General features: G+C 39.9%; 1 protein-coding gene across 3 annotated transcripts in view; it reads right to left on the bottom strand.

The window, feature by feature from the left end:
* TP53BP2 (tumor protein p53 binding protein 2) overlaps positions 1-12,657 on the bottom strand; it is a 61,101-nt gene that overhangs the window by 34,314 nt on the left and 14,130 nt on the right. Inside the window, exon 1 of one of the 3 annotated variants that reach the window (XM_083604907.1) lies at positions 2,309-2,360. The exons of the other annotated variants lie outside the window; for them this stretch is intronic. The gene's annotated coding sequence lies outside the window, so the exon portion shown is untranslated. Of the gene's footprint in view, positions 1-2,308; positions 2,361-12,657 lie in introns of those variants that run through there. 3 annotated transcript variants of the gene reach the window in all.

The following is a 12,657-nucleotide window of genomic DNA, read 5'->3' as shown; positions in this document are numbered from 1 at the left end:
TAGGGCAGAGCTCCAACACACCCTGCAGCTGGAAGATGAAGGTGAAACAGGAAAAACGAGTGGGGATTTGAAGCGTTAAGTTATAATGAGAGACAACCTGCATTAAATGTATTTCTTCTTTGAACTATTCAGTGCTAAAGCTATGCTAAGGGTTCTTTGAAATGCCAGGTTCCCCAACACTGTTGCCAGCTTGCTTATTGTAAATATAGCTTTACTACACAAATCTTTATGGTAGAAAGTAATGTTTAACCTTCTCACATATGATGAGTACTTTTTAAAAAAAATTGTCACCTTTTACAATTCTGTGTGCCATATTTTTATTTCTAAGTACTGCTAGGCCCTAAAAAAAAATCAACTTAATTTCAAAATCCTTTCTACAATTTTCTGGATGTTCAAAAGAAACAGATTAGCTGTAGCTCCTCATGTCAGGAATATGAATACAAAATGGTAAGAAGGAAACTGTATTCACCCTGTTAATCACAAACATGTTCGTTGTTAGCCATTGCAGATTTTATTTCATCCTTCCTCCAAGGAGCTCTGGAGGCATAATGGGTTCTCTCCATCCTCACAAGCAGTCTGGTGTGGTGGGTTGGGTTGAGAGTTGGTGACTGAGCCAAAGTCACCAAGTAGGGATTTGAACTCGGGTCTCCCCAACCTTGTTCAACAACACTCATGTGTAGACTCCCCTTTTAGTCAGCGACACACACGCACAATACGGGCAATCTTCAAGTCTTCTATCTTATTCAATTATGTTAATCACTTAGAATTTGATCTATATGCTTATTTATATCAAGTTTTCAAAACCATTTGAGTCACCTTGTTTCCGGCTTGAAGATCTACAACTCACAAAAACGTCAAGTTAACTCCAAACTATGCAGGAAAGGAGGACAGACCTGTCTTATCCCATTTCTTCTAAATGAGAACAAAAACAAAAAGACTTTAATGTGCTATGGTCAGGCAAAGAAGGGCTTAACGTGGATTTAAAAAATACATAAATGCAGATGGAAGATGAAAACGCTTCTTTCACCTTACGCCTTAAACAAAGAGTGCATAGAAAGTATTACCTTCAAAACTGAGAACCTGTTTTCCTTTTGCAGTGACACAGCTGTACGTTGTTTTTTTTAAAGGCTTGGAATTGAAGAATGTTAGTTCAGGGAATGCACCACAAAGGACATTTCTAAAGGGTACCATCCCCTTCACAAATAGGACAAAAAAAATATCCACAAGGCTTACTTCTCAAGTTCATAACATGTCAAGGATGGAGTATACATAAGGTAGCACAAGAGACATTTACATGCCTGTTTCCTATGCAAAAAACAGCATCTGTATAGGTGACCTTTCATGAAGCTGCTGTACTCAAAGCTCTAACAAAATGGTATATATATCTTTCATTAATCTGAACTCCAGTGGTACAAAACTACACTTCTGATACATATGTTTAAGCCACCAATAACTGTTTTTTAACTGCAGTGTTTTTAAAGGCCCTGTAAAGATTACGGTATCTACGCAAAAAGAGCTAGCATCACATAAAGCCAGTCTAATGTAGTTTATGTCTATCAATATTCAATTCTATACAGCTGCTCTTCTCCATACAGCATAACTGCACACCTGCATTCTAGAAAGAATGACATAGGCAATAACCATTTTTTAGAAGCCATAAAGGGCTTCTTAATTCATATTTTCCAACGAGAACAGAAGTTATTTTAAGCTGAGTAGGAGGAAACAATAAAAACCTAGCAATTAAGCTGTTACAAAAATTATATAGACGCACTTCAACGGCAAAACAGTGCTGGAGTTTTTCCCAAACCAGAAACCCATTTAAAACTCTAGTTTCCAAGTATTGTTCATTTCAACGGTTTACCAGATCTCAGAAAGCAGAGGTGTAACATCTTCACAGGCAGACCACAAAGAAATCAACAACTAAAATGTTTCTTTCTTTGACTACAAGTTTCTGAATGACAAAAGGCAGTCTGTACAACGGAACATTTTTAGTCTAATACATAGCATTCCATACTAATATATAAATGCTGCTTTCAAATGAAACCAGAAGAACTGGGGGGGGGGGCTAACTCTGCTGCAATTCAAGCAAAAATGCAATCACACACCTTTCAAGGCCAATTACTCAAGTATTCAACTGTTCAGTGTTAGCATGCCTGAATTTCTCTGTGCTTAAAGACCCAGTAACACTAAAACCAACCTACTAAAAATTATTTCACCCATTTAATACATTGCTATCTTGTATTATTTCATAGATAAACTGCTCACTGCACTAGGGCAAGACTCAACAGTAAGAGAAAAGTAGATTTACCTATATCTATCGGTGGTGGTCAGCACATGTTCCTGCCTTGTGAGTTACTGCAAATAATATTCAGTTTGTGCAGCTCTGGCATTTAGCCACAAATATGAGAAAGGAAGTTGTGATGCAAAGTAGGTGGAGTACAGTAGGAAATGCAGCATTATTCTGGGACTGAATAAGACGGGAGTGTTTTCCTCTTTATTTGTCCCATAAGAGAACCTAAAACGCTTGACCTTTTACAACCCTGAGGCATCATGATCTCCATCGCTTGCATTATGAAAGGTGTCAAGTTTCTCTCTGACAGTAAGAAATAATTCTGAAATCCAGAAGAACAACACATGCACCCAAAATGCTTTGAGAAACTTTGTCTTTTAAGAATGGGAAATTGAGAGAAAAACTAAGGCCTATGAGCATTTTCATTTTTGCCATGTTAAGACGCTCACAATCAGCCCCACTTATGAATAATCATCAGTTCCCATATATTGAGTCACAAACCATAAACCTCATCTCCGCAGAAATGTGTTCATACGGTTTTTTAAAGTGAGACCACAAAACAGGAAAATGTGGTCACACCTCACACTCACAACTTCCAAGACAGAAAATTTCCTGAGAAATCTTTTCTACTTAGAAAACCTATCCCTGCTAACGAAGTTGCTAAAGCAATGTGAAAGTCACCTCACCTGCAAGTTCTTTCTGCTATTTCATGCAGGCTCTCAAAAGCTGTCAGCTGGGAAATACTTACCTGAAATTAACCCTTGATGTTGCTGGTAACAACTTGCATCATCCCTGAGCACTCGCCACGCTAGCTAAGGCTGATGCAAGTTGTAGTCCAACAACATCCAGAGGGCCACAGATTAGCCAGCATTACTTTAGGGCTTTTGCAACACCGTCCAAACCCTATATCCTGGCCAGGTATCACCAGGCAACAGTGTTACGAAAAAGGAGCAATGCTGCAGCTGAGTGCTCCAGATGGCTGGAAAGCCAAACAGGATGTTGATGTTTTAGGACTGTACCGTGGGAACAAGGGGCAGTCTATTATGTGCACTGAGCACCGGATGTTAGCTCAGAGTGTCACATGACCCTGTACTGGAAGTACATGGGAGGAGTTGTTTCTCTCTCTGCTGTTGGTGTTAAGAGAGTGCACGTTTTCTCTGCACTGCTGGAAAGACAGAAATAAAGGCATGTAAAGACTTTTCTGTCTGTCTCTTTCCCCTCCCTGGGGATGGCAGGGAAGAGGGGAGGAGTGGCTGTGTTCTTCTCACGTTTGAGAAGGATCACGGATAAGAGATCTCGCCTTGTCTTGCCGGGAGCCGCTGACGGGGGAGATCAACAAGGAACTCAAGCCGGGCACCTGGAGAGTGGCCAATTCCTCTGACTATAGGCTTGATTCCGACAAACAGTGCCTCTATCTTAGCTGAACTGAGTTTGTTTTTTGGTCCGCATCCAACCAACTACTTACTCTAGACATCTATTCAGAACATCTTTTCCCTCATCTGGATTTTATGAAAAGGAGAAAGAGCCTTACTCCAAAAGATCTCCCCTAGAGGGTAATATGGTACAGCATTCCCCAAGCTGGTGCCCTCCAGATGTGGTTGGATTAGCTCTAGCCAGAAATGGCCAATACGGCCATTAGTCAGTAATGGAATTTACAATCCAAAATGTCAGAAGGACACTAGGTTGGAGAAACCTGATATGTTAAACAATATTCAAGACAGACCCAAGCACATTAATACATGGTGCCAACTAATAGCTGCCCAGTACCATCTTCTGAAACATCAGGAGGAGTTTTGACTGGAGAGAACCCTCAACTTCAGAGAGTCTGTCCAACTGGATATCGCAGTAAGTGGTATAAAAAACCTTTGATATATGCATGAGAACCAACTGGGTCACATTCTCACTCCACCCAGCACAGGTTGTCCACCAAAGTTGTTTTGGTTCTAAAACTGGATCAGAAGCCAACTAAACTGAGTCCAAATACCAATTCATCCAGGAATGTCTAGAGTTTGGCACCCAGCACCCATTCAATCACCTTGCAGTAGCCAAGTTTCTTTACTTACTATTTAATTTCTCTCCAGAACTTCATACTTCAGTCAATGTGGTGCTCTCCAGATATTTTGATGGGCTCCTAAACCAATTCAGCCCCATCCAGCAAGGTAAGCAATGATGGGTGTTGAAGGTTAATAATATCTGAAGGGCACAATGCTGGCTATCCCTGTTTTGCCTTTTCAGGGACAACATTATCCGTATCATAGGAAGTCACATTTCCTAGAACTTGATAGATTTAATTAGACTGGTCACCAAAATTTGGACTGTATTGTTTATGCCTCATTTCATAGACCCACATCTCTCACACACATGCATGCACACAAACACAAACCAACTTCACAAAAGATTCAGTCCTTTTGATTGTATTCAGAGCAGACACCATACTCACCTCTATATTTGATATGCTGTCAAAAATGCACCCTGTCAGCATTCAAAAATCAATACTGTTTTCAAACAGAATGAAGTCAGCAAAAGCACCATTTTTGCAATAAAGATGTAGCTTTGCTAATGCACCAACATACCGAAGGAAATAAGAATGTCCCCTCTACTATGTTAGGTTTGCACAACTTGTTAAAGTTTAACCCTATCAAAATGACATCTCTGCAAAATAGAGTTGTGAATACAACAACACCTTAAGCTTCCATTGTTTAGTTTCTCATTACTTACGTCAGAAGCACAAGCAAGCTTTGTGCTGCACCTCTGCTTAAAAATAAATCCTATAGTTCCACTGTGGTGCCGCTCCCATCAGAGTTAGAAATGCTGTTATGTGAAGCCAGTGGGTGGCTGGACTCCAGCAAAATTGTATTCAGAGAGAGGCTCTGAGGGATGCTATTGTATGAAAAACTCAATTGTTGGAAGTAAACATGCGTACAATGTTATAAAAAGGAACTTCAACATTCTTCAACCAAGGGCTGGTTCCAATGTTAGTAGTACCAAATTACACTTTCAGATGGAGGCACTCAGTGCAGAAGCCATGATGTCTGTAAGCATAAGTAAGTGGGGTTCATTACATGAAGCCTCCATTCTTCCTAGGTGCTTGTGGCATGCCAAACCTCCACATGATGTGTTGATCACACAGCAAATATACTTCCATGTAGAGCAGGAGTTTTCACATGATAGCTGAACTAGACCTTACATACTAGATGACATTCCATCCCAGCTACAATTCTTACAGACTTCTCTGTTGCTTGATGATGAAAAGGGTGGTGCCACCTGAGATTCGCAAGAAAAGGATACTGAAGAAATGGAAACTCCCCTAATTTGATGCTCACCTTGCCACAGACTTCCTGACACTAGTAACCCTGCATCCACTTATTTATTTCCAGGAGCAGGTCTGTAAACAGAGATTTGCACTGAAGACAAGAAAGCATGCTCATACTTTTATTCCTAAACATAGCACACATTTTCAATTGTAGAAACTGAGCTGCATCCCAAGAGATGAGAAACAAAAAAGTTATCTTTGTAGAGAGAAACCAGAACAAATCTTTTCCAAACCACACAGCATTGATCTGTACTATTGTTTTAAAGGAATCCCTCTCTACTCAAACATTTAAGCAGAACCAACAACAGCACAACAGGTGTTATGACCAACACAGAAGCTACACTACCTTTCTAACATCACGGGCCTGTTTATATATGCAATCCTTCTTGATCATTGCCAGGTAGGAAATTTAAATAAAGAATTGTGAACCCATGGGGTATCATAACTACACGGTTATACCCTGCTGCAAATTCCACACTCTGCAGTAGCAATTTCAAAGACAAAACAACATAATAGCAGTCACTTGAATAGCATGTACCCATGTAAAAATGAGGCTCCATGAGTGCTGCACATTAGAGGTGGAGGGGGGGGAGAATTCAGCTCTACTGATGAGAGTCTGTACTGTGCTGGCAATCACTTGCCAGGAAAGCTATTGTGCTTTAAATGCTGTTTTTAAGGTTGCTTTTATCTGCCACCTTACTGTTATCTGGGATTTTAATTTAATTTTTTATGGTTATTTTGTCTGACACACTGGAAGGTCTGCTCAAAGGTGATTTACATTTTTTTAAATAAAATATTGGCATTTTTAAAAATTATTAATTTAACTTATAACCCAACCTTCCTCCCAAAGAAGCTCAGAGGGGCAAACAAATGATAGCTAGCTCAATAAAAAACATCAATTAAATGTACTTAATTAAACTTAATGCGGAAACTTCCATGCTAAAGGTCATTCAGAAAAGGAATGAAAATGAAATATCCACTATTGCAATGCCTTTGTATTGTATTGCCTTTTGTATATATATCCATGTTGTGGCCTTATTCAGAAAGGAGGAGAGGAAACCTGTACCTATAAAGCCTGCTTCTGAATTTGGCATCTACTCAGTTTAAGGTACCCAATTAAAAGAATCTGCAAATCTATTTCCTGCTATTTTTCAATCAGAAAATAGTGTCCATTCACAGCTTTTAAAACACTTCAAGGTCATGCCTTTCCTAGAATACTCAACATAAAAATTCTGAAGCAAGTGGCATTAAGAACATACGAGCCCTGTTACACTAGACTAGACCAAAGAACCCTATAATCCACCATCTGGTCAGTAGGCCCATACTGACCTAGAGGCAACATTAATATCACCTGATCTTTCTACAAGAACATACTACAAATTTATTTATTTTTAAGGTCACCCACTCCCAAGCAGACTTCTCAAGACAGGCAAGTAGATAGGGGAATGCTCTAGAGTAAGCAGGAAACCAAAAAACCAAAACTAAGAGCAATTTATTAAAAACCGAAGTGTGTTCAACACAACAGACACTTTGACTCAATGAAAAGCTGACAGCTCCAGAACTCATGCCTTAAAGCACAGATTCAAGACAACAGTAGCATTTAGTTCTGCACCTACACAGCAAAAAAGAACAATATGAAATTAGATGCTAGATAGCTACTTAGCTAGCAACCTTACACATACAGTGCATTAACACAGTACAGGAAACCTGTATCTAGTGATACAAATGCAGTACTCAGAAGCCATCAGAATCCTATGAAATATTACACAATGATGCCTCAAAAAGGAGAAAAGAAACAGGTGGAGGAAGAAACCGTTCATACATAAGGCTGCAATCCTATACCTGCATAGGATTGTATTGTACACTTATTTTCCAGTTTCCCCAGCATGCTGAGAAGCAACATACCCTATGATCCACCACCTTCACAATTTCAGCAGTTTTGGATTTATACAACAGAAAAATGTGCATTTAGGATGTAATCCAGAATCTAATTGCTTCCTCTCTCATATATTCACACATATATATAGCCAATTTTATTATTATCATTTATTAAATTTATGACAGCATAAAAATATTTTTGCACTACAATATGGGGACCAAATCTATGCTCTGCTGCCAGCATTGATGTCAAAACAGTTCTGTTCCTCCTAGGTTTCCCATCTGCTACTATGACCATAAATAAGATTTTGGCACTTAAATTGTAAATATACTGGCAGGATCCCCAAAGAGCTATTCTAGACACAGGCAAAGGCTTGTGCTAGCCCAGTAGGGTTATTTTTTTATTATTAGTTTTGAGTATACAAAACACAGCTTTAGATTCCCCACAATTTAAATAGCCATTTTTCAAGCACCATGTTGGGTCAGGGGTCCACCATTCAAAAAACAAATAAAAGCGCCCTTGGGTGGCCATTTACTTAGAAGCAAATCCCATTTATTTCAAATTTCAAACACAAGAAAGAGTAGGGAACTGAATCTGGCCAAAAGACCAACATATTATCTCCCCCAAGCAACTGGCCCAAATTTGACATGTGGGCAGATTATCAATAATCCAGTCTGCAGAAAGTAGTAACAAACAATGTCTTGCATCAACCATTACACAGAAGTCCAAACATCCAACTGAGCTTTCCCTCTCACCCCTACTCTCTGCAGCTGACACTAAAAGAACAATGAGAGTACCTGAGCAGATCAAGTCCCTGCTGAAAGAAGCAGGGAATGCATTTGGCACCAAAATTAAATAGCATGATATGCAAACTGCAGCTGGAAAGGAAAAACCTGAGGCCATGCAGTCCCAATTGTTCCTTTGCAGTCCTGCCTTACATGTGACCCTGTTTAAAGCTATCACCAAAGGTACTCTGTTTTCAGGTGTGATTTGATACACCTGATATCATAGAATCAGATGACTGATTGGTGTGCAACCTTGACCACTTTTTGATCTGACCCACCATAAAAAAATGGTTTCCTACCCCTAAGTTAAAAATATAGCTTATGTTTACTGTAGTTTAAGGTGGAGGTGCCTTTGCCTTCCGAGGTCAAACTGGAGGCTTCCAGAAAGAGGGCCTTTTCTGTGGTGGCATCCAAACTACATATCCAAACGAGGGAACCAAGATGGCGACGGAGACAGCAGCCTAGTCAGAGTCTTCTGCTTTTAGTTAAGTTTTTAAGTAGTTTTTAAGTAGTTTTTAGCCACTTCTTGGTTTTAAACTCTCAGTTTTAACGTCTTACCAGCTGTTTTACCACCTCCTCGCTTCTCTTTGCTTTTAGTTTATTGTTTTATTGTTTTACTGCTCAATCTGTCGAGGGAGCAGCAGCCCCTCGCTGCCCTCTGATGTTTTAGCTTTAGTTTTCACCGACTTCGACTCCAGCTGGAGTGATTTACTACCTCCTTATCTTATTAGTTTAAGGTGAACATGAGCATGCTGGTACATGTTGAGAAGTCCACAACGGACTCCACTGCCCCTCCTGGTCACACTGTGAACAGCAAACAATAAACTTTGGGCTGTCATTCAAACCTGGGCTCATGATTTGTTTATGATACAAGAAGTCAAAATTATGGTTTTCTGCTTGCGATGCAGTGTGGCCCAAAGGGGAAGAGCCAAGTGTGCATGGTATCCAATTAGCATTTGAAGTGGCCACATGTCCTTTTTTAAAAAACCATGTGCCGCCACAGCACATGGAGAAGGGCCATAGTTCAGAGGTAGAGCATCCACTTTGAGGGTTCGATCCCCATCACCTCCAGTACGGCTCAGAGAAACCCAGGTTTGATAAGCGTGCCATAGATAAGAGCTGCTGTCACTCCATGTAGACAACAGTAAGCTAGTTGGACCAAAGGTCTGTAGGGCAGCTTCCCATGTGCCCTATATGCCTATGACTTTGTAACATGCAGCTCCCTTTAAATATACACTTGCCTGCAGATATTGCAATTGTACGCGTCAATGCTATCATCTGCCTATACTTAAATGTAACGTGAGTGATTACATAAAAATAGATAAAGGAAAACTTATTATGCAACTAGATGCTATGCTTCTAAAAAAGCATTTTAGCCCCTCACTACTTCTATGCAGCAGTCACACTCCCACATATCTAAAGCATATGGAACGGTGAGTTATCACTTCTTGGAGCAGGGCTGTTTGATTTCTACTGCCTGTCCTTTGCTGACCACACAGTATCAGCCTTGCCCTCTACAAAACAGAAGGATGCAGAGATAACTATAACAGATTAACTACGTTTCCTTACCAAGAAGTAGCAAGGGGATAATAATCATTTAAAAGGATCAGTGAAAATATATGAACATCAATTTCTATGAAAAAAGCAATTTCTGAAGTGTAGCTATATTAATAAAATCATCTCACCACTTGTGCTGAAAAGACTGCAATGGTATAGGTACAACATTTCACATGTGGTGGGTGTGTGAGCATATAAAACCCTTCTGGCAGAGGCTTTTTACAGAAACAAGCTATGTTACAGGTCAACATGTGGAATATACCCCAAGTTTGGGATTGTTAACCATTTTTAAATAAGGACAATCCAAACCTTTGTAATAAATAACTAATTACTTTGCTTTTAGTAACAGCATTCCGATCACGGGGCAAAATTGGAAAGGATTGGGACACCTGTGCGTTTCTCATTAGAAACAGAATGTATGGTGAATTTATATATCAGAAAAAATAGCAAAGAGATTACATGCATTGAATAATGCAAATGATGTAGACGATTTTGTTGAAATATGGCATCCTTTTATAAAATACTTTACTGATCACCCTGAAGAATGACAACCACCCAAATCATAGACTGGACTTTGGAAAACTTAACTAGACTGATCCATCCTGGATGAAGAAGGGGGGTACATTTTGTTATGATTTTATTTTTTATAACTGTTGTCATATACTGGAAATCAACAAAACTGTATAAAAGAAAACCAGTGTGGTTTTCCCCATGCAAACCAAGACCAAATCTCTGCTTAGTCACAATGACCAGAGCCAGGAACTCTCTCTCGGGAATCTACCTCAAGAGGACGAAAACCACACAAACCTCTCTGAGCTGCTGGGAGGAAAACTGGGATATAAATATTGTTGCACACCATCCCAAATTGCTGAGCAGTGCAAGATTCCAGGGGTTCCAAGCGCTTTACCTAGGGTTCCCAGCATTAACAACCCAAAAGGGTCTTGCTTCTCCCAACAGGATCAGCCTTGGATTCAGACAAACATCAGGCATCAGGCTCTGGCTGCTGTTTGCTCACTCTATCTCCTAGCCAGCGTGGTGTTGTGGTTAAGGGCGATGGACTCGTAATCTGGTGAACCAGGTTCACTTCCCCGCTCCTCCACAGGCAGCTGCTGGGTGACCTTGGGCTAGTCACACTTCTCTCTGAAGTCTCTCAGCCTCACTCACCTCACAGTGTTCTTTGAGACTCCTTAAGGGGAGTGAAAGGCAGGATATCAAATCCAAAATCATCATCTTCTTCTTCTAGCTCACATCTAACTCTCTACTCTAAACTCTGGCTTCATTTGCTGGGGGAGCAACCCCAGCCCTTTGCCATCTGGCACAGAGTCCTCTGATCCTCTGTTCTCTTTATGGCCTATCACCCCGAGCAATCACCTCAACATAGCTTAGGCTGGTTTAATTAGCTTTTAACACTTGTTGGTCCAGGGATTAGAAGTGTCTAGCACTTCTCAAGCCTTAATTAAATTATGACACTTGTTGGGTCCAGGGATTGCAATGGTCTGGCACCCACAAACTCATAACGATATAAATGCAACGGGTTGAGGGAAACCTCATCGGGCCACCAAAGCAGTTATAGTCACTACACTTATGGGAACTGTACCAACTAACAAAAAAGAAATCACAGTAAGAACAAAACAAAAGCAAAATATTATATGTCTGGAGATCCCTCCAATGATACCTAAGAAGTAACATACTTCTTGTCATTACCTCTTTACCTCCATTCTCACCAATTAGTAAAAGGGATTAGAACTGTTACTCTATAAATAACATTTGCAGCATTTGCAAGTCACTGTAGCTGGCTTATTATGAACATGTAGATGTCACCCACTTTGTTCTTCCCCTACAGCGAGCAGGAGCAACAAATCATGATTCCTGGCTTAGTGTTACCGTCTGAACCAGGGTTCATGGTTTGTTTTGCTCTAAACAGACCAAAATGGGATGTCAAGGTTTCTTATTGGCTTACTGATCAATATGTTAGTGAAACAAAGGAATCTCTAATTCAAATGTAAGCCAGGATTTGTGGTTTGTTATTCCTGCTACAAGAGAAGCAAAGAAGGAATCATTTCTTCATTCATGATAAACTATTAACGCTGGCTTGCATAACATGTGAACTAGGCCAATAACTGAAAATGGGAAAATCTACACTTGCACCTGTCTTCATTTATTCTGGTTGTGTGAACAGGAGAGTGTTTATATAGGCTAATATATTAAATTACTGGGGACAAGTTCTATTAGAAATAAGAGGTTAGTTAGTAAAGGTGCTCCTAGGCAAGTTCCATGATTTTTCCCAATTGCTATGTTAGTTAATTGCAGCAATTTGGAAAAAAAAATCTTCCTGACACTGCACATGGGATATTGAAAGCAACCCAGTGATCTTCAAGGAACAAGGACTTTGCCAGATTATTAAAATAGGGTCTAGACTCTAGAAGGAATGACAAGGGAGTGATCCCTTGTCCACAGAATTTCAGGTAATGCTGCAGGGTCAGCAATAACTTTGCTGATACTTACAACTGCCAATGTTTTAAAAATCAATAGGAGCTACCTCTTAACCCACCGACACACACAAAACATTCTCAAAATGAGGCAGGCCTTAGAAGTTAGCCAGTGGTCACCAGTTGTGTCACTTTCCTCAGAATATTCAAGACAGGAATGGAAAAGTTTATCTTCCCAGCAACAAACCTAGATGAGTGCTACAAAAATTCAATTCCCTCCCCCACAGAAAACTTCATATTTACAACTAACACATGCCTTGTGTAATGAAACAATAGTGATTACCTATGAACAGTTGATAAATAAACAAAGCATTGTTGCTTTGAAATGATTAACAGGATTTATA

This window comes from Podarcis filfolensis, assembly GCF_964270895.1.
Source record: "Podarcis filfolensis genome assembly, chromosome: 3".
Lineage (NCBI taxonomy): Eukaryota > Metazoa > Chordata > Lepidosauria > Squamata > Lacertidae > Podarcis > Podarcis filfolensis.
The sequence above is the reverse complement of the archived record's forward strand: the minus strand, read 5'-3'. Positions and strand labels throughout refer to the sequence as shown.